At 35.2% G+C, this 22,530-nt stretch overlaps 2 long non-coding RNA genes across 2 annotated transcripts in view; one reads left to right on the top strand and one right to left on the bottom strand.

Moving 5' to 3' along the window:
• Positions 1 to 22,530, bottom strand: part of LOC128311152 (uncharacterized) — a 663,249-nt gene that overhangs the window by 558,125 nt on the left and 82,594 nt on the right. The gene's annotated exons all lie outside the window — the stretch shown is intronic.
• On the top strand, positions 2,141 to 3,924 carry LOC113602587 (uncharacterized). The gene is made up of 3 exons (XR_003424074.2): positions 2,141 to 2,337; positions 3,613 to 3,675; positions 3,789 to 3,924. It is a non-coding gene; the product is annotated as an uncharacterized LOC113602587 (long non-coding RNA).

Genomic DNA, 22,530 nt, shown 5'->3' with positions numbered 1-22,530 from the left:
CCATACACACTTATGTCCCTGTCAGGAACCTCATTATGTTCAGGACCCTAAGAAGTCTAAGCATAACCTAGGACCTTAACTGAAAATACAAGTAGAAAATCACTGTTATTCATTATAAAAAATCTTGTAAGAAGCTACACTTGTGGAGATTATATGAAGAATAGGTAGACCATTCATGTAAATGGATAATCTTTGACATCTACCTCTGAATTAAGCCATACCAACAAAGTTCATAATGTGGTTTTCATCAAGGATCCATCACCATATTGCTCTGAGAGAATCAAGTGTCAGGAAGAAGTGTGTCTAATTTAGGGATGCTCTGGTCCAGGCCATCTGACACTTTAAGGTGATGTGCACAAATCCCCAAGAGAATCTTGTTAAAGTTCTGATTCTGGTTCAAAAGGGTTGCAGATTCTGAATTTTTAACAAGCTCCCAGGTGAGGCCAGTGATGTTGATACAAGAAGCACTTGGGCAACAAGCATCCATATATGATTATGTTATTCCTAAAATTGGGTTTTTGAGAGCTCTTCAGATAATTCTTTTTGGACATTTATCAGGAAGAATTGTCCTTTGTTGATCAATTGCTTTGCACTTGGGAGAAAAATAGTTACATTTTATTAAAAAGGACTCATTCTTCAATCTACATTATACACATATCATTGATTTTTCAACATGTCTTTTCTTTTCTTTCTCAATTATTACCAGTTTACATTCTGATCCTGCCTCTCACTTGCATATATTGTTAAAAATTGTTTCAGGGGTGCCTGGGTGGCTCAGTAAGTTAAGCATCTGACTTCAGCTCAGGTCATGATCTCATAGTTTGTGGGTTTGGGCTCCATGTTGGGCTCCGTGCTGACAGCTCAGAGCCTAGAGCCTGCTTCAGATTCTGTATCTCTCTCTCTCTCTCTCTCTCTCTGCCCCTCCCCCCGCTCATGCTCTGTCTCTGTCTCTCAAAAATAAACATTAAAAAATTATTTCACATATTTCTTAGTAAAACATCAATGATATAACATTGTTCAAGATTCTAGGATCTATGGGAGAGGTCAATCAGGGTCCATGGATCCATGGTCTGTGCTGCAGCAAATTTCTGAGTGGTGCCTCTCACCAGTACCTAGTCCTCCTGAACTTTTCATGGATGCCAAGTTAGAACCCCTTGACAGAGGCCAGCTTGCTACTTGGCCTGTACACAATGTAAGAGCCTTGAGAGAAAGGCTCTTGGAAAAAGAACCTCATTCTGCTTCACTTGAGGATATTGGGCATTTAACATAATTAGCTCCCCACTCCCCACCAGAATGGGAAAACATCTCTTCTTCTATCAGATTTTATTTTTTAACATTTATTTATTTTGAGAGAGACAGAAAAAGCATGAGTGGGAGAAAAGCAGAGAGAGAGCAAGAGAGAATTCCAAGCAGGCTTCACACTCAGTGCAGAGTACGACACAGGGCTTTATGATCTGAAGAGCTGTCCTATAGTGATTGGCAAGCAGTTGATCCTGTTCTCCATGGAAAAGGAAGTGGGAAACACAATTAGAAATAAAAAAATAATTTATCACAGTGGAAGTGGATGGAAACTGGTACTACTGGACTCATATCTGCTGTGAATGTACAATCTATGCGCTAGACTCTTCTGCGCAGTAGCATGATAGGGCTATGACATTAGCAACCAAGACACCTTTGAAAATATTTCTCCATTTCCATTACTGCTACAGAAGGACATTGGACCCAGTATCTAAGACTTGGCATTCTAGATAAGATACCACCTGATGTTCAACAAAATTTAGGAAAGACAAGATCATCAACTCTTAGAGAATTAGCAATTTGTTTTATATTTGTTTTAATCTAGCAACATCCCATACTTCATATCACACACACACACACGCATATGTGCAATGCACACGTGCACTAACATAGACAAAATAAAATAACACTTTCCATATGACTTAAGAAAACCTTAAAAAGGTTCTCCATCTATTTCCTAATCTGTAAAATGAGGGTGTTAGATTAGATTAGATAACCTTTATAATCTCTTCGAGTTCTAATGATATATCAACTGAGTGTTCCCAGAACAGGAAGTGAGCATGTGGGGAAAGGTGCATGTGGTTCTTAAAGATAGGACTCCATGAGCACTCCAATGAAACGTCATAATGACCCTATTTTGACATCTCTACAATTCTCTCTGGTCCTTAAGCCCCGTGAATAAAGTAATGCTTTATTTTGTGAAAATGCATAAGGTCTTTGGACGCTTTAGGCTTGGCCAGTTCGGCCAATTGGTCCATCATCACCTCCACTGCATTCTTTTGGCCAAAACAAGTCACAAAGTCAACCCAGACTTAAGAGGTAAGAAAACAGATTCCACTCTTGATGAGTGGAGATACCAGTACATACTGTAAAGAGCTTGGATACAGGGAAGGGTGGAGAATCAGGGATATTTATTTCTACAATCAATCTAATCCATGCATTATATAACCATTACAAAAAATCTACATACTGCCAAGAAATGTCTTCATCTTCATTAGTGGAGCTTCCAACCTCATTTTTTTTTAATCCAGAAGGACTAACATTTCATTCCAAATACTAGTATATGCATGGTTGTAAATTATGCCAATAGCCTAACACATGAACTCATTTCCTTGTATTGTTCAATGTAAGCCAATCATAGCATTCTCCACCCCTGAGTGCTCTTGACTGTTGGGGATGATGAAGTAAAAATCATCAAATCTTACTGTCCAATACATCTTTCTGCAATCTAAGGAAAGAGATCTGTAACTGGGCCATTTCAAGATCTCATTCTCCTAGAAAATTAATGGTCAGCCAAGGGATGTGAGAAGGAATGGGAAGATAATTGTTTTAAGCCCAACTTTGATCTCTGTAAGGACCCTTGTGCTTTCCTTAACCTCACACATTCACTGGCATCTGTAAGACAAATCTTCCACTTTTCTTTTTGAATTAAAAATTAAAGTTCCCAGGGGAAATCATGCAATGGGAAATTGACACTTCAGTAAACTTGGCTCACACATTTTATTGATTATGATAAATCTAATTATTGCAATAAATCCCGGGAAAACCAAAAAATATATTTTCATGCTCCAGTGATATATATATTCCTTTCTATTAGGGTAATACCTACCTGATTAGAATCTACTTCCTCAAAAGCAATAAATAAATCAAGGAATCATTCTAAACTACGTTTGCCTCAGTTGTCCTGCAAAAATCTTAATGATATTTTAACTATTTTTGTGGACTGATGGATACCAAATATGACAATAACACTTTTAAGTTCTCAACTGAGCATTAAACTTTTATTAAAATATAATGCATGAACATTTTAAACTATAAGGAAAAATCAAATCACACAATTTCTGCTACTTAGAACTCCGGATTCTGGCCTCTTTTTTCTTTTACCTTTTTTTTTAATTAAAAATATATAAGTCATGCCTAATGTGAATCTTATTTTCTTTGTTGCAATAGCTCTGGCTGGGCTCAGTGACCTGTAAAAAGTCAGACCTTTGGACTTAGACAGCTTCATTTCACTTCTTGTCCTGGGACTGGCCAGAGTGTAATTTCTCTGCCCTCTGGCCTGTGTCTCTCCCACTGTCCCTCATCTTCCCGCAGGTCACATCAAGAGGCCATGCCCCGAGGTTGGGAAATAAGCCTAACAAGCAGGTTCCACCAGAGGTGAGGAGACCCCTTTCCTTCACCAGTGTTGGAGGTTTAATTTGCTCTAAGACCCAAGCTCTTATCTTTGAAACACAAATAATTTATTTTCTTTCCTCTTTTTTTTCTTCCAGAATAAAAGAAAAAAAAACACAATGAAAGTCAATTTTATTGATTCTATGACAACTAAAGCAAGCAATAAAACCCTCCAACCTATTCTCGATACCTAGACATGGAAAGTCAAAAATAAATTTTTAACTGAAATTTCTTCCAAGGCAAATATCTACATAGTACAGGTCACTGATTCAAGATTCAGTTAAAATAACTCTGACACTTATTTCTTCAGTCCCTCAAACTTTCTACCCCAATGTTGCTTTTATCTATTTCTTAAAGATGTATTTTTCAAAGGGTGAATAATAAGAAATAAGAGCAAGCTGAAGCAAAATGTGAGGTGTAGAATACATTTGTATTACATGCATGCAATAAGGTGTAGTAAAGACTCCAAAACCATAAATAGATTCCTGGGTCAACAACTTACTAATTGTTAATCTTTAAGAAAGTTAGGTTTCTCAAACCTCAGTTTACTCATCCATGGGAAGACAATAATAACACACATGAGTATAAAGTAATGAGAAAAGCACTTTGTATTTTTTACACTGTTGTAAAGGAGTATATGGGTGTTATCTGTTGGAACTATAAAGTGTGTTATGAACAAAAGACCTGACAATGGAGGCACCTGGGTGGTTCAGTCAGTTAAGCGTCTGACTTCAGCTCAGGTCATGATATCACAATTTGTGGGTTGGAACCCCATGCTGGGCTCTCTGCTCTCAGTGCAGAGCCTGGAGCCTGCTTCAGATTCTGTGTCTCCCTCTCTCTGTCCCTCCCGCACTTGTTCTTTCTCTCAAAATAATTTTTTTCTTTTTTTTCTTTAATGCTTTACTTTTGAGAGAGAGATTGGCAGAGAGAGAGGGAGACACAGAATCTTGAAGCAGGCTCCTGGCTCTGAGCTGTCAGCACAGAGCCCGACGTGGGGCTCAAACCCAACTGTGAGATCATGACCTGTGCTGAAGTCGGATGCTTAACTGATTGAGACACCGAGATGCCGCAAAATAAATAAAGTTTTTAGAAAAAGGACCTGACAATGGAGAATAATTTAAAATGACACAACAGCACCTACACCCATGGAGGCACACTTCAATCTCCCAAGTCAAGACAAAACAGACTCTTCTTGTGTTTATTATAAAAATACTGACTTATGGGTTGTATTCTTCAAAGAAATTATAGAAGTCGTTCAATATTCAATTTTATTTTGGAGGGATCATAGAGGTAAAGAAATGGATCTTGGTAAATATCATTCTAGTTAAATGAAAAATAAATGAAGTACTCATATCTCCTTATGTAATGGCAATATAGGCTGCAAGTCTCAAACACTGTTTTTGATCATTTTTATTTTTTTAATGTTTATTTATTTTGAAAGAGAGAGAGAAAAGGAATGCATGTGTGAGAGTTGGGGAGGGGCAGAGAGAGAGGGAGACAGAGAATCCCAAGCAGGCTCTATGCTATAAGCGCAGAGCCTGACATGGGGCTCGATCTCACGAACTGTGAGATCATGACCTGAGTTGAAATCAAGACTCTTAAGACTTAAGTGACTGAGCCACCCAGATGCCCTAATGAAATTTATTTTTAAACCTCACTTTACCTGTGTCTTTTTATTATTATTATTATCTTAGAGACAGAGAGCACAAGCAAGGGAGAGGGGCAGAGGGAGAGAGAGAAATATCTTAAGCAGACTCCACACTCAGAATGGAGCCCACCCCAGTGATAGATTCCACGACCCTGGGATCATGACCTAAGCTGAAATCAAGAGTTGGGACACTCAACTGACTAAGCCACCCAGGCACCCCTGTTTTTAAATTATTTTTAATTAGCATCTATCATATGGTATGTAAAAGGATTCTTAATAAATATTTTGGACAGATTAATACCCAATCATAAATATCTTGTGTTTTTTAAATAGTCATTTCTATTAATTCAAGTCATCTTTTTCTCTCTTTTCCACTTTTCACCATCTTAAGCAGGATTGTTTTTGAGACTCTCATAACTCCCACAGGTTAAAAGTTGTGCTACATTTATTCCTTTTCAAGGTGCTATAAGCATAACTATAAAAAAATATTATCTTCATAACTCAGAATTCCAGAATGCTTACTGGATATGGTACAGTGTTAGTGAGATACTCTGTAGTTGTCATAACTGAATGTTCACTTTGAAGAGGAAATTAAATGTCCCTCTGAAGTTTAAGATGAGGGTGACAGTCAAAAGTCAATGTCAATTTTTTAAAATTACTTCTACTCCAATGTAAATGGAAAACAGCTTCCACCAATTTCCATATTCATATGGAAGATAAAACACATCTTTGAGATGACATTTAAAATCAGGAAGAATCTGCCCAAGTCTCTGCCAGAAAGAAATTATTTTCTAGAATGTGGCTTTGTCAACATACCTATCAGTGCATCTTTTCCCTAGATTGCCTTGCTAATCACAGATACTGTTAATGCTATTTGAATTTTATCTCTCACTTCTCCCTATTATTTTTTCTCTACCACCACATTTTTCCTACTGCTGGGATAACTGGTCAAGCAGCAAATCTTATTGCTCCTCATTGCTTGTTGACAGAAGAAAAGAAACCAACTGAAAATTCCCTCTCAGCAAACCAATGGTTGACCTTATTGTGATCTGGAATATCAGGTTTGCACATCTAAGTCTGGAGTACCAGCATCCCTTCCATCCCTACCTAAGACATTGTCCCACCTCACCACAAGATGCCATCAAAATTCACCCACTGATTATTATAACCCAGAAATGAATATAGCACACAACCCGGACTAAAATCTATCATGGTAACTGTGTCACTAAGCCATCAGCGACCACTCTATGGTCCTTTCTGTGTGAATCCTAGTTTCCTGGAACTAACCAAAGTAAAATTATTTAATAAAACTTTCATAGCAGAAACAAAATAACAGCCACAGCATTTCAACTAAATTTCCCTAATGTATCACTGACAAAGCTTGTTCGTCTTCAAATCCAATTTATCTGTTCAAATCCCTTTGCTACTCTTCATGTAGAGTTCTTTTTGAAGTTCTTTGGAGGTCGGGAACTAGAGGAAACAGCAGGACTCAGAGGAGCAGGATAATAACTCTCTAAACACAATTACATCTCTGGAATTACTGAAGTAAATTCTTTCCTGGTGAAGACAAGAAACTTTATGTGAAGTGATGAAGCAAATAAGATGTTTCTGTTCTGTGAAATCATGTTAAAGGACATGCCTAGCTAGCAGGCCCTTAACCCTAGTACTCAGCTTCCACACCATTCTGGTGGCAGATATTCTCTTTCAGTTCTGTTTTGCTTCCACATTAATTGTTGCCCATAGAACAAGCTGAGAAAAACAAAAGCCGAAACAGTCCATGTAGTGGCATCTCTGTGTGGAGTTAACTGCTTCTAGTTGGTATGTTACTTTGGCCATAGGCCACTTGGTACCTCTACCATGCCTGAGGAAATGGTGATTTTTCTCAGAAACAGCTCTGGATGAGGAAAGAAGAGCCCATGACCTCCCGTTAATTCATTCCAAGACCTTGATCATTTAACTTCTTACGGTCTTAATTTCTATTTCCTATCTGAGAAATTGCAAACAAATACATTTCTTCCAGCCCATGTGCTGAATTGTTCTGAAGCTTGACTGAGTTACAGAAAATGTTTCGGAAATTATAAAGACTTATGTAAATGCAAGATATGAATATATCACTTGGTCATATTGACTTCCTGTCAATGTTATATTATTTAGTCTTATTACAAAAAGGATTAGCCATATTCTATGTAATGTTAAAATCCTGTTAGGATTCACTATATGAAAGAAGCAAGTATTTTTGACATGATGAAATTTCAACTAAAATTACTCTAAAATCAGCCTTTACAACATACCTTTTTGAATTTCTACAAATTAAACATTTCAACCCTGCTTTGTCCTTCTTTCTGTTCAATGCACTGAGACTAATATTTCTATCAGTCTAGCATACCATTCATTTTCTTCAAAGTAGAATCCTTTTCACCCGCTCATTCATATTCTGATCAAAGTTTAGTAGATATTTCTAAATTGTATTTCTCTTTATTCATCATCCTATTTCCTCATTTTCATTCATATTCTCACACATATGAAGGATGGATCTAGAATTTTCTCACTTACATCTTGGAGCTCATTTCCCAGCAAGAGATTTAAGGTCTCATTTCAGGTTCTGTACCTCAAACCCTTAGCCCCTGAACAGCGCTTGCTCCCTAGTTGCCTAATAATATAGATTATCCTAAACTTCATACAGAAGGTGCTTCCTGTCCCAATTTAACATCTGGAGGACCTCATTTAAGTAATGTTCCTCACTAATTAGTGAAATAAAACAAGGGAGAAATTAAGGGCTGAGTGGAGGGTCAGATGTGAACACTACCCTGGATGTCAGAGAGTAGGTGTACATACTTTTTATTTTGCTACAATGAAAGAGTACTTATATTAAGACTGGTTATTTCAGGTGTAAAGGTGCCCCTCAAGTTCTCCAACCCATAAGAACATGTGACACATATGCATTATATTAGTTACCTTAGTCACCTCCAATAAAAGGCAATTCGTGGACTGTACTAACTAAACACCCAGGATCTTTTATATGCCTTGGATAGGAAACAGTATTGAGTCATCCAAGCTGCTTGATTTTGCAGTTTAGAGGCGTCAGTTACTAAATTGTAGTGATATCAAACACGTGCACAGGGAGAGCATATTGTTGAGTATTTTTATAAGGAATTAGTCAATGTAATTGCAAGCTGTAAAGAGACTGTTACACAACCTCATTACATGTTGTAAACACTTCATCACATGACATCTTTCCATGTCATAAATACATCATCAGAGACTATTATGTTCTCTAATGATGACTTCTTGCATCCATTCATCATACAAAAATGAATAAATGCCTAAGGAGAGCATCATCTGTATAGTTTGTCATTGCTATGATAACTCGATCTCTAAAATTTCTTATGATATCCTATATATTTACATACGCTGTTACACAGCATGAAGGTAAGTCTACTTGCTCTTTGCTCCTTATTCTTACAACCACCTTTAGCTAAAACTAATAAAATCTAACCTGACCTGTATAGTTTTGTAAAAAAAATATTTTCAGAAAGAGGAGGAAGAGGAAATTAAGAAAGGAGAGGGAAGCTAAGGAGAAGAGAAGAAAATAAAAAAGAACAATTTAAAACTATTTAAAATAATTGTGCTAATACAGATCTACTTGTGTTTCTGTATTTTTGTGTTGATTCTTTAAGACTTTCTTGACTTTAGACATGCTTTACAATTAAATTTACATAAGCCAATAGAACTGATCATTCTCTGTGATTTAGGGTTTTAATGTTGATTTTAATTTATTCTCTAGGGCCACATGTTATGTATATGGTCATTAATTCACAATTTCTACTTTTCTGCACTACTCCTTTCTAAATCCTATTTTTTAGAGTATGGGATAGAGGAAAATACATATAAAATAAAATCAGACTAAAGCAAAGGTTTCTAATCTTGTTCTATGAAGCCATGTATTATTCTTGGGTCTCCAAAGCTTCCTAGAGATGAGGCTAGTGGGTCAAATCTCCACATCCTCTCCTACCTCAACCACAGAAAATCTACTTATATCTGTTTTCTAATTTGGGTATCAGAGTAGAAAATCACTGAACTAAATAATATCCATGTTTCTTTGAGCTTTAAACTCCCATCATCTTTTATTTTTATATGATTACCAGGGATTATCATGGGATGGTGGTAGTGGGCAAAAGGTGTGCCCTTGGCTTACGTCTCCCATTCATTAAAGTCTGTAAGTTTAAGCTTTTAATGTTATCAGCAAGTGAAGTCACATGTAACTGTTGTGTTTGTGTGTGTCCATGTCTATGTGTGTTAAGTGTTAATTTGTTAAACACAAACATTTAAACATCCCATAACTGCTGTGATCCTGAATTGGCACCACCTCATTTTCAATTATATCAGGAGTCTTAAACCATAGAAACTGACTACCCATTTCTTGACCTCTGAGGGGTTGTGATCTTCACCCAGCAATATTCTGGCAATCATCCCTAAGTATTGTTAACTTCCTTAACTAATGAAATAATTCTTCTTAGGGGCTGAAAACTGTATACATCACTTCACTAGGTTTATTCATTTAATCTTTAGAACAGCCTATTGTTATCTATTGTCATCCCAATTTTCAGATGAGAAAGGTGAGATTTAGAGAGATTAAACAAGCCAAACTGATTAAACTTCGGCTCAGGTCATGATCTTACAGTTCATTGGTTCAAGCCCTGCATCGAGCTCTGTGTTGACAGTTCAGAGCCTGGGGCCTGCTTCAGATCCTGTGTCTCCCTCTCTCTCTGCCCCTCCCTAACTGCTCGCTCTCTCTCTCTCTCTCTCTCTCTGTCTCTCTCTCTCTCAAAAATAAACATTAAGAATTTTTTTTTAATTTTTTTTTCTCAACGTTTTTATTTATTTTTGGGACAGAGAGAGACAGAGCATGAACGGGGGAGGGGCAGAGAGAGAGGGAGACACAGAATCGGAAACAGGCTCCAGGCTCTGAGCCATCAGCCCAGAGCCTGACGCGGGGCTCGAACTCATGGACCGCGAGATCATGACCTGGCTGAAGTCGGACGCTTAACCGACTGTGCCACCCAGGCGCCCCATGAAGAATTTTTTTTAATGAGAAAATATCCAAATAAAATTACTGTTGAAATAATAGAAATAACCACCAACATAGCAGAATATTATGAAAACCTGTATGCCACCAAATTGGACAACTTAGCAGAAATGGATAAATACGTAGAAACATAAAACGTACCAAAACCGAAACAGGAAGAAATAGAAAATTTGAACAGATCAGTTAGCAGCAATGAAATTATATTAGTAATCAAAAAATTCCCCAAAAAACAAGTCCAGGACCATATGGCTTCACAGGCAAATTCTACCAAATTTTTTTAAAAAGAGTTAATACCCATTCTTCTCAAACTATTCCAAAAAATACAAGAGGAAAAAAAACCTCCAAATTCACTTTGAGGCCAGTATCATCACCCTGATGCCAAAACTAGATAAAGACACCACAAAATAAGAACTACAAGCAAGTATCTTTCATGAATATAGATGCAAAAATCCTCAACAAAAATATTATCAAACTAAATCCAACAATAAATTTAAAAAATCATACAACATGATCCAGTGGGATTTATTCCTGGGATGCAAGGTGGTTCATTATTTGCAAAACAGCGTGATACATCACATCAATAAGAGAAAGGATAAAAAAACTATATGAATCACTCCAAAAAATGCAGAAAAAGCATTTGACAAAGCACAACATCAAGTCATAATAAAAACCCAAAACAAAGTAGGTCTAGAGAGAACATATCACAACATAATAAAGGACTTATATGAAAAACGGACAACCAACATCATACTCAATGGGGAAAAACTGAGAGCTTTTCCCCTAAAGTCAAAAACAAGACAAAGATGTCCACTTTCACCACTTTTACTCAACATAGTACTGGAAGTCCTAGCCACAGCAATCAGACAAGAAAAAGGAATAAAGGGCATCCTAAGGAAGAAGTAAAATTTTCACTATTTGCAGATGACATGATACTGTATATAGAAAATACTAAATACTCCACCAAAAAACTACTAGAATTGATAAATGAATTCACTAAAGTCACAGGATGCAAAATCAATGTACAGAAATCTACTGCAATCCTATATGCTAATAATGAAACAGCAGAAAGTAAAATTAAGAAAACAATCCCATATACAGTTGCAGCAAAAACAGTAAAATATCTAGGAATGAACTTAACCAAAGAGGTGAAAGACCTGTACTCTAGAATCTATAAAAAACAAATGAAAGAAACTTAAGACAATGCAAAAAAAAACGGAAAGACATTCCATGCTTATGGGTCAGAAGAACAAGTATTGTTAAAATGTGTACACTACCCCCCAAAATCTACAGATTTAATGTAATTCCTATCAAAATATCAACAGCATTTCTCACAGAACAAAGAATCCTAAAAATTTGTTTAGAACCACAAAAGACCTCAAACAGCCAAAGCAATCTTAAAAATGAAAAATAAAACCAGAGGTGTCACAATTCTAGGTTTCAAGATATATTACAAAGCAGTAGTTAATTAAAACAGTATAATACTGAGTTAAAAAGAGAATTGAACAGAAAACCCTGAAATAAATCCACAATTATATAGTCAATTAATATTTGACAAAGGAGCAATGAATACTTAACAGAAAAAAGACAGTCTCTTCAACAAATGGTGTTGGGAAAACTGGACAGTCCCATGCAAAAATAAACTCAAAATGGATTAAAGAACTATATGTGAGACATGAAACCATAAAAATCCTAGAAGAGAGCACAGACAGTAATCTCTCCAACATCAGTTGCAGCAACATTTTTCTATATATGTCACCTGAGGCAGGGGAAATAAAAGCAAAAATAAATTATTGGGTCTACATCAAAATAAAAAGTTTCTGCACAGTGAAAGACAATCAATAAAACTAAAAAGCAATCTACTGAATGGGAAAATATATCTGCAAATATATTTTCAGATTATAGTTTGGGCTGGTATCCAAAAAGAAAGAACTAATACAACTCAGTACCCAAAAAACAATTATTACAATTAAAAAATGAGCAGAACACATGAACAGACATGTCTCCAAAGAAGACATCTAGAAAGCCAACAGACACATGAAAAGATGCTCAATGTCACTCATGATTAGGGAAATCAAACCAAAACTACAATGAGATACCACCTCACACAGAGTGGCTAAATTCAAAAACACAAAAAACAACAAGTGTTGGTGAGCATGTGGAGAAAAAGGAACGCTCGTGCACTTTGATGAGAATTCAAACTGGTACAACCACTGTGGAAAACAGTTCCTCAAAAAATTAAAAATTAAAACTCTCCTATGGTCCAGGAATCACACTACAGCTATTTACCCCCAAAATACAAAAACACTAATACAAAGGGATACATTCACCCCTATGTTTACTGCAACATTATTTACAATAGTCAAACTATGGAAGCAACACAAGTGTCCATCCATAGATGAATGGATAAAGATGTGGTACACACACACATACACACACACACACACACACACACACACACAGAGGAACACTATTCAGCCATAAAGAGAATAAAGTCTTGCCATTTGCAACAACATGGGTAGAACTAGAGAGTACAGTGCTAAGTGAAATAAGTCAGTCAAAGAGGACAAATACCATATTATTTCACTCATATGTGGAATTTAAGAAGCAAAACAAATGATCAAAGGAAAGAAAGAGAGACATACCAAGAAACAGACTCTTAACTATAGAGAACAAACTGATGGTTACTAGAGGGGAGGTGAGTTGGGGGGGGGGGGTGGGAATCAGAAAGAAAGAAAGAAAGAAAGAAAGAAAGAAAGAAAGAAAGAAAAAGAAAAAAATAGAAATTAAATTACTTTCAAAATACAGGGAAGGACTTATAAAATTTTTCATCTGAATACATCTAGGGCAAAGGAATAGAGAGAAATAGTTTGGGTCTCTAAGAGAAGATTTTGGAAGCCATGTCCCAGTGTAAATTTTCTTCAAGACCTATCTGAAAAATTCATGTGAATTCTGAAAATTGTTCCATAGAATAGATATTTGTTTCCTGTATCCCATGCCTTTAATAAAATCAAAGTCAAAAGAAAAAAAAATGATGCTCAACATTTCTAGTCATTAGGGAAACGCAAATCAAAACCACAATGGGATACCATTTCACATCCATTAAAATGGCTATTATGAAAACATAAACAGAAAATAGTAAGTGTTGGAGAGGATGTGGAGAAATTGGGACACTTACTGTTGGGGATATAAATTGACATAGCTTTTGTGGAAAACAGTTTGGTGGTTCTGCAAAAAAATTAAATGTAGAAGTATCAATATGATACAGAAATTCCACTTTTGGGTATACTCAAAAGAATTGAACACAGGGATTCAAACATCAATGCACATATCAGCACAGCCAAAAGGTAAAAACAACCCAAATGCCTATCTACAGACAAACAGATTAAAGAATGTGGGATGCATGGAGATATACATATATATATATATATATATATATATACACACATATATATATAATATTTATATAGGAAATATATAAAATACATATACATATACACATATCCATTCATATATCATATATATGGATCATTATATCATATATAATGGAATATTATGGAATGGAATATTATATAGCCATAAAATGAATAAAGTTCTGATACAAAGTAAAACATGAATGAGCTTTGCAAATAGTATGACAAGCAAACAGTCCAGACATAAAGGGACAAATACTGTATGATTCCACTTATATGAGATACCTAGAATGGGAAAATTCATAGGCAGGAAAAGTAGAATGGTGGTTGCCAGCAAGTGGGGAGTACAGGTATAAGGAGTTATTGCCTAATGGTACAGAGAGTCCTTTAAAAGTTCTGGGAATGGATAGTGGTGTTGATTATACAACACTGTGAATGTACCTTAATCCTACTGAATTGTACACATAAAAATGGTTAATGCAATAAATCTTTTATATTTTACCACAATAAAATGAAATAATGGTGAATATTCTTGCAAAGATTCCTTTTGAAATAATTAAAATAATATCCTCTAATTCAAAATCTTATATTTTCTTAAATTCTGGCCATATAGACGGCTAAAATACTTCCAGTTGAGAAATTCAGCTGTTCACTGAATAAAGAAATCTTGAACTATCTAACACAGTCTACTTGCTTGTTCTCTGTGCATTTAAATTATAATGTTACCACAAAGAGGGACAATTATACACTTAAAATAGATTCATTCAGTATGCACTGTCTGTAATACATTTATAGCTATGTTGTTCCCTCACATTGGAGAGATTAGAGAGAAAAAAATTTCAAATTTAGAAGTGAATCATATTGAAAGTTAATAGTATTTATTATTTTCCATGCATCCATAAACCCATCCTAAGCCCATAGGACTGTACCATAGTTCTACACTTCCTAGTGGTGATGGACAAAAATAAAGTTTGACTCAGCTTGACAGGAAAAACCTGACTCATTAAATTCAAAGTCCTGACTCCTCCAGGAGGTGTTTGGGGCAAATTCTTGATGCTGATCCTTAGAAGAGAATAAATGAAGAACTGATCTCACATGTCAGTGAATCAAAATGATGAATTCAATTATTAAGGAAATTGCATGAAAGGAAAAGATGAATGCATCATAATATTGATATTTTATGGAGCTGAAAATATATTTATATTGATATTTAAGAAATATATTATTAAATAATCTCCAACTAAATTTATAAAACCCAAAGGTAATTCCATCCACATGAAGGTTTCTTAGCTTGCTTTTGTCTAAATGACACTGCCCAAAGTTCCTAAATAAGTGCATGTCTCATCACTTAGTTTGACTGTACACAGTAGACAAAAGATGGAAGGAAAATAATTGCTAAAACTGGCCTTTACCATTTCATCTGACAGTATACTTTTGTGTCCACAATAAGAGCGGCAGTAATTACCCATTTCTGTGGCTTCTCTCACAAAATGGGAAAGAAAAAGAAGGAAGTAGAAAGCTTTTGCTCCATGTATATGTGATATGAGGGGATTTGCTTCTGAGTAGGCTTCTATATATGTTAACTCTGGTGTGCTTTCAACTCTAGGGAATGGACAGAGACAATAAACCCGCATAAGGCAATGTCCAAACCCTCCACTTAAACACACACACGCAAACAAACACACAAACTTTCTAGTTTTTCCTCTGCCTGTCTCAAAGCTTTTCTATACTAATCCACTGATTTCCTACTTTACTGTGTAGGGAAATATATCCTCATAAAACCACCTCATCCTTTTGTATAAAGAATCCTACTCAAAGCATTAGGAATTCTCACCAAAGTGAATTATTCAGAAGCATATAAAGATGAGAATTATTATGAAGACTACAAGATGAGAATTATCATGAAGACTACAGTAAGAAAGAATCAACTATTACCTTCAGTTCCAGGTAAAAGAAGAGAGGTTTGTAAGGGCCCCAAGCTAACTGTGCACTCTGCTTTCCTTTCCACCTATAGTCCCCAATTAGAGGTGGCTAAAGGAGCCTCCTCCACTGGGAAGAAGGATGGTGTTGCTATGGGCATTGCTGGAATGTTTCAAAAGAAGGATAAGGTTGGGGAGGGAGGAACTTGCTGGAGAGGGGGTGGGAAATTGTGCATGTTTAATGAGTTCAAACCTCTTCCACAAATTAAGTGAAATATTTTAAAAGGAAACAATATTACTTAAGTTTTATTTGTTTCAGCTACTTGGTTACAACTCCACACGGACACAATTAATGGAGGAAATAGAGTATTTTATAAGTCCAGGTCTCTCTGTCAATCTGAGGCAAAGAGAAATTCTTTGCCTTAATCACCATACATTCCTTTCAGATAGCTAGTATATTACCAAAATAATTATCCCAGGCTTAAGAAAAGATTTTGTCTAGTCATTCCCCAAAAGGTTTTAACAGTTGGGAAGTAGTATTCTCCTGTGTGTAAATCAATAATGAACTTTGTCCCTTCTCACAATATTTGCATGTGTGTATTTTTAAGCAACTCCTAATAATGCACTATTTCAAGTGTACATGTGTGCACACACAACCTCACACAGGCCATTGAAAGCCAAGTTTTCTGTAAATCTAAAAATGATAGTCAGCCTGGATGCTCTAAAAGTTCTGTTCCTAGGAATTGAATCCCCTTGCCCAGCTCAGATGCTGTGCTCACCAAAAAAAAAAAAAAAAAAAAAAAAAAAAAAAAAAAAAAAAAAAAAAAAAAAAAAAAGTTAACGGCTTCTAATTGATCATACAAATAACAAATGTCCTGGAAACTAGACATGTAGATATGTTAAGAAGAAGAAAACAAAGCAAAAGCAGCAAACAAAATCACTTAATTCGCCCAAAATGTAAGAAAAAAAAATAACTCTAGAAACTACTAGGTGGGGAAAGTTTATGAGAACAAAATCCTAGGGATTTCAATCCATAAAAACTTTTCATTTTTGTTCTCTTCCATCAGACAGAATAATGACAGATATTTCACAAAATTCCTATATAATGTTCTCAGTTTCCACAATTCTAATCTTTGAAAATAAACCATTTCAACCTTTTGTTCTGAGAGGATAATCTTACATGTAATATGTGTCCTTTATTTTCCTTCTTCCATATGCAAAACAAAACCAAAAACAAAACAAAGAGAGATCTCAAGTTCGAACCTAATGAAGGTAAAGTATGAGCAATCTCTGAGTGGTTGAAACAAGCTAAGGGTGTCATTTTGAGTATTAACCCTCAAATGTAATTCCATCCTAACATTCTGTTCAGACACCATAAAAGGCAGCCAGTCCAAGTTCATCAGCTCAAGTGTAGACTGTGTGAACATTCCTAATCTCAGAAGAGCATGGCAAAATAAATAATCACCCGGCTCATTCTGTTTCTGCTTTTCCCTTCCCTCCACCCCTATAAATATAGTTTATTGTATACATAGCTTTTAGGGTCAAGTATTAATGGTGAGAACCATTAAGAAGGCAAAGGTCAGTGGCTCCTGACTTGGGTGACCCTTAAATTTAATCTAGCGTGGTAGGAATAGAATTAAAAGTGAGGAACTTGCAAAGTGTGATAAAACCTGCTTTACCTACACAACTGGGTGGTAACAGAGAAATGAAATTTAAACAATAAAAATGAACTCTGTGATCTAATTACAGACCCAGAGCTAAAGGTGAACATTCACAGCCCACTGCCATGAATAAAGGCCAAACTTTGACATCTTTAAAACATCATGTGGTTTCTGGGATCCAGCAGCCATCTTTGGAATTTTATCAAACAAACACTGGTCTTTATTTTTATTTAGTGTTGTCCACTTCAATAAGAGAGATGACAAGACAGTATGTTTAAAAATATAGAAACCAATTTCTTCAGGCCAGCTGAACTTTACCTTTCAAAATAAATCCTTCAAATCGGTCACATTTACACCTATTTTATGTTCCTTTTCAACTTGAGAACTTAGTATTTTACTCTTTTCTCTTGCTTTCCCTTTCCACCTGTTTTCATTTAAATATAACAGTTATTTTCCCTTATGATTTGAAAGATAGTTTCAACCTACCCCTTCTTTAAAATATTAACAATGCATTCTTTCTGATTTTATATTATTATCATTTCCCCTCAATAATTCCCTTCTTGAATGGTTTAGACCTACTCTAGGAAACCAACGTCTGAGTCTGATCAACTGAGAACTGATTTTCAACTTTTGAAATACATTTAGGTTTTTAAAAAGCTGCAAAAATAGCACAGACAGTTCTTGCATACCCTTCACACAGCTTTCCCAAATATTAACAACTTATTTCATTATAGTATAACTATCAAAACAAAGAAATTAATATTCTTAATACAATTAACTAATCTATAAAATTTATTCAAATTTTACCAATTTTTCCACTGTTTTTTTTTTCTTTCTGTCCAGGATCCAAAGATCCCATATTGCATTTTTAGGTGACTTATCCCTTCTCATCTCAGGTTTATGACAGTTCCTTCACTGTTCCTTATCTTTTATGACTCTGACTTTTTTTAAATCAGGTTTTTTTCATGGAATGTCTCTATAACATCAATCTATCTGATGTTTTCTCATGATTAGGTTGATTTTATGCATTTTTTGCAAGAATACCACAGAAGTGGTACTGCACCCTTCTCAGTGCATCACACCAGGAGGTACATGATGCCAACAGGTCTTATAATTGATCATGTAAACCTTGATCTTTTGGTTACCATGGTGTCTGCCAAATTTCTCCATTATAAACTCACTATCTTTCTCTTTGTAATTAATAAGTATCTTGTGGGGAGGTACTTGAGACCATGCAAATCATATTTTGTCCCCTAATTTTAGCATCCATCAATGGTTCTTGGCTGCAATTATTATTACCATGATTGCTATAGGTGATTTTTTATTTCCCTCATTCTTTATCTATTTGTTGATTGAAATTCTACTGCAAGAGAGCTGTCCCTTCTCCCATTTTATTATTCAATTATTTATTTATATCAGATACACAGATATTTATTTGATTCTATGGATTAGGATTCTAATTAAATAGTATCATATTTTGGTTCAAATTAGTCCCAGTTTTGGCCAAAAGCTCCTACAAGGTAGATCCTGTGTCTTTCTGACATGCTATCATTTTTTCAACACTTCCTAACATCTGGCACCAGAAAGAGATTCCAAATCCATCTTGTATTTTCTCTACCCCAACCTCGGAATCAACCAAGGAGCCCTTTTTCCTTTATTGAAGAATACTTAAAAACTAAAATTTGATGAAAGGTAACGTGTATTGCTACTTAGGAGAAATATATATTAACCCACATCTACACAAACATGTATATTTATTTTTTTATCTATCCATCTAATTATATGTATGTAAAACCACAAATTTATACTAATACCTCTCAGTTCAACCCACCACCACAGTGTTCATTCTAGCCTTCCCTTTTCCCTGGTTTGTAGCTTCTTTCTCTGCCAGTGAGGAACCTGGCTCTCAATAACCAGTTTATTTACTTACTGGCTTGGTCCTAGTATACACATATAGTAGTTCCAGAGCTGCTAACCTACACATATGTCCAAAACAAAGTCACTAACTGTAGCACATCCTTTGTGAGTAGTTCTTTTTTCCTTTCACCTTAAGTATAAAAAACAAAATACTACCTTTTGTTTTATTATTTTTTTAATGTTTACTCATTTTTGAGAGAGAGAGAGAGAGAGAGAGCGCACACAAGCATGAGTGGGGGAGGGGCAAAGAGAGGAAGACACAGAATCTGAAGCAGGCTCAGCCTCTAAGTTGTCAGCATACAGCCTGACACAGGGCTGGAACCCATGAACTGTGAGATCATGACCTGAGGCCAAGTCAGAGGCTTAACCGACTGAGCCACCCAGGTGCCCCTAAACAAAATATTGTCTTTTAAAGTTACATAGCTCTCTGCTTTTCCACCCCTCTGCAAGATTATGTCTGAAATACAGTTAGGTTAATTCATTATATGTATTCCAGTACACACACATGCATGTACATGCACACACACAAACTAATTCAAATTAATAACTATAATTATTCTTTTACTTTTTGGTCATACAAGCATTATCATGGTTCAAAGAGTCAGAGCTATACAAGATAAACCCAGAGAAGTGTCACTCACTTATCATCTCTACTGTCCCATTTTCTTCACTACTTTCTGTACACACACACACACACACACATACACACACACATTATAGGTAATTGGTCTTTTTTTTCCCTCCTGGTTTATCTTTCCCGTATTACTTTTGGGCACAAATAAGCATATTTTCTACATGCATATTTTCCAATATCCTATTCTTTCTTACATGAAGGGTTCACACTACAGGTATCTTTGGTACTTTGTTTTTTTCACCTAACAGTATGGAAATCCTGGAAATTACCGCATGTAAGTTTTTAGAGATCTTCCTCATTCTTATTTACAGCTACACAGTATTCCACTGTGAGGCTGTAGCATAGTTTATTCAACTATTACAGATGGGCATTTGGTTGTTCTAATATTTTAAAATCACAAACAATACAAGATGAATAACGCTGTTTGTAATCATTTTTGTACTGTTGAAAGTGTACCTTAGGGTAGATTTCCTTGTGGTAGAATTGTGGGTCAAAAGATAAGGGAACATGTAGTTTTGTTACATATTGCCAAGATGCCTCTAGAAGGTTCTTCTAGTTTGCATTCCTACCAGCAACATAAGGGAATGCATGCTTCCCCACAGACTTGCCAACAGTACGTGTTCTACCAATTTTAATCAATCCAACAGGTGAGAGAAGGTACAATTTTAATTTGTATTTTTCTAACTAGGAGTGTGAACATTTTTCATATATTTAAGAACCATTTTCATTGCCATTTTTAAGTGTCTGTATCTATTAACCATTTTTTCTATCAAGTCTCTAGCCCTCTGTCCTTTATTGATTAAAGGATATTAACTGTTTGGGGGTATATACTGCAAGTATTCACTTCTAGTTTTTCACTTGTCTGTTGACTAGTCCATGATTTTTTATGTAGTCAAACTGATCAATCATTTATTACATACGGATTCTGAGTCTTGGGTAGAAAGTCTTTCCTTAGGGTGAGGTTAAGAAGAAATCCATCCACGCTTTCTTATAGTATATATGTGATTTCATTACTTTGTGGTTAGATATCCAACCCATTTGGAGTTTACTCTTATGTATGGTAAGAGATTTGAACACAACTTTTCATTTTTTCAAATGGTTGACCAGTTGTTCTCACACATCAAAAACTTAGTTTTTGCCCCAGTGGTTTGAGATGCCATTTTTATCATGTACTAACATTCCACATGTACTTCGGTCTATTTCATGCTTAATACTCTATTCCCACTAACTAATTTGTCTGTCCGTGGTTTATTACCATGCTGCTTTAATTTTATGAGCTTTATGTTATACTTAACTCCTAGTAGGGGTACTTTCTCCTTGTGTCTAGATTCTTCTTTTAATCCATGGCCTATAAACTTGGGGTGCATATATGGTCGCAAATGAGTGATGCTGACAGGGCTTAGGTAGTAGGGAATGGTGGAAACTACGGAAAATAATAGTTTTCTGCATGCCCAAACTAAAGGAAACAGCTGCTCGTCAGCTTCAGCCCAATTGTTTCACAGTGGAAATGTAGGTCCAATATTACAGGTTTTTATCAGAAATCTCCCAATTTTAAGATGTTAGTTTGTTGGCAATGAATTACTTCTTTTTTTTTTAGTTTTATGTTAAGCACTATGCTTAGCCAAAAAGTAGAGCCATATGAAAGCTACATATGGCCCAAAGATTCTAGTTTGCACACTTTATTATGCAGAAGAAGTTACTAAGGAGTAACGTAAACACAACTTTCTGATTCATTTTGCTCCAAATGATTGAAGAAATAAGTTTTTCAAAAGGTACATACACTTATCTCAAAGATGAGTAAAGGGAAGGTGTCCATAGATTATGTGTAAGTTAGTTCCTGCGCTCATACTTTAGAAAGAAAAGGGGTAAGTTATCCTTATGACTGTTTTCCTATTGCTGTCTCAAAATGTTTATTATACAAAGTGAAAATAACTAACTACAAAAGAACTTTGAATGGAGTTTTAGTATTATTTATAATTTAATTATATAACATTATATAAAATATAATAAAATGTATAAAAAATAAAATAAAATGTACATGTACCTAAGCCATGAACACATGGAAAGAGAATACTAATAATATTTTTTATTTCAGATTGCTTCTCAAATATATTGAAAAGCTTTTAATGATAAACCATAAAAATAAAATAAAAACCATTATAAATAAATTTAATAATACCACATGGTATAAAATGAAAAGTATAAAATCTCTTTATCCTCATGAAAAGCACAAATTCTTATGAATCCTTCCATGCATACATACATAAGCATAGATAAATTAGTAAAATATGTCATCATAAAAATATTTTTCTGTATCTTACTTTTTTTGCACTTCCCTATTAGTTTATATGGAGCTGCTTCATTCACTGCATTGCTACAAAATATTCCATTATGTGGATTGTGTTCAATCAATCCCTTAATCAATGGATATTTATACTATTTATAGTTTTTGCTATTTCAAATAATGTTGAAATGTTAGTCACAATAAACAAGCTATACAAACAACCTAAGTGTCCACCTACAGAATAAAGAAATTGTTTATTCTTCTTTACCTTCTCCCTTATG

The sequence above is a fragment of the Acinonyx jubatus genome, chromosome A3 (genome assembly GCF_027475565.1).
Source record: "Acinonyx jubatus isolate Ajub_Pintada_27869175 chromosome A3, VMU_Ajub_asm_v1.0, whole genome shotgun sequence".
Taxonomy (NCBI): Eukaryota; Metazoa; Chordata; class Mammalia; order Carnivora; family Felidae; genus Acinonyx; species Acinonyx jubatus.
This window is presented reverse-complemented; position numbering and strand designations above follow the sequence as displayed.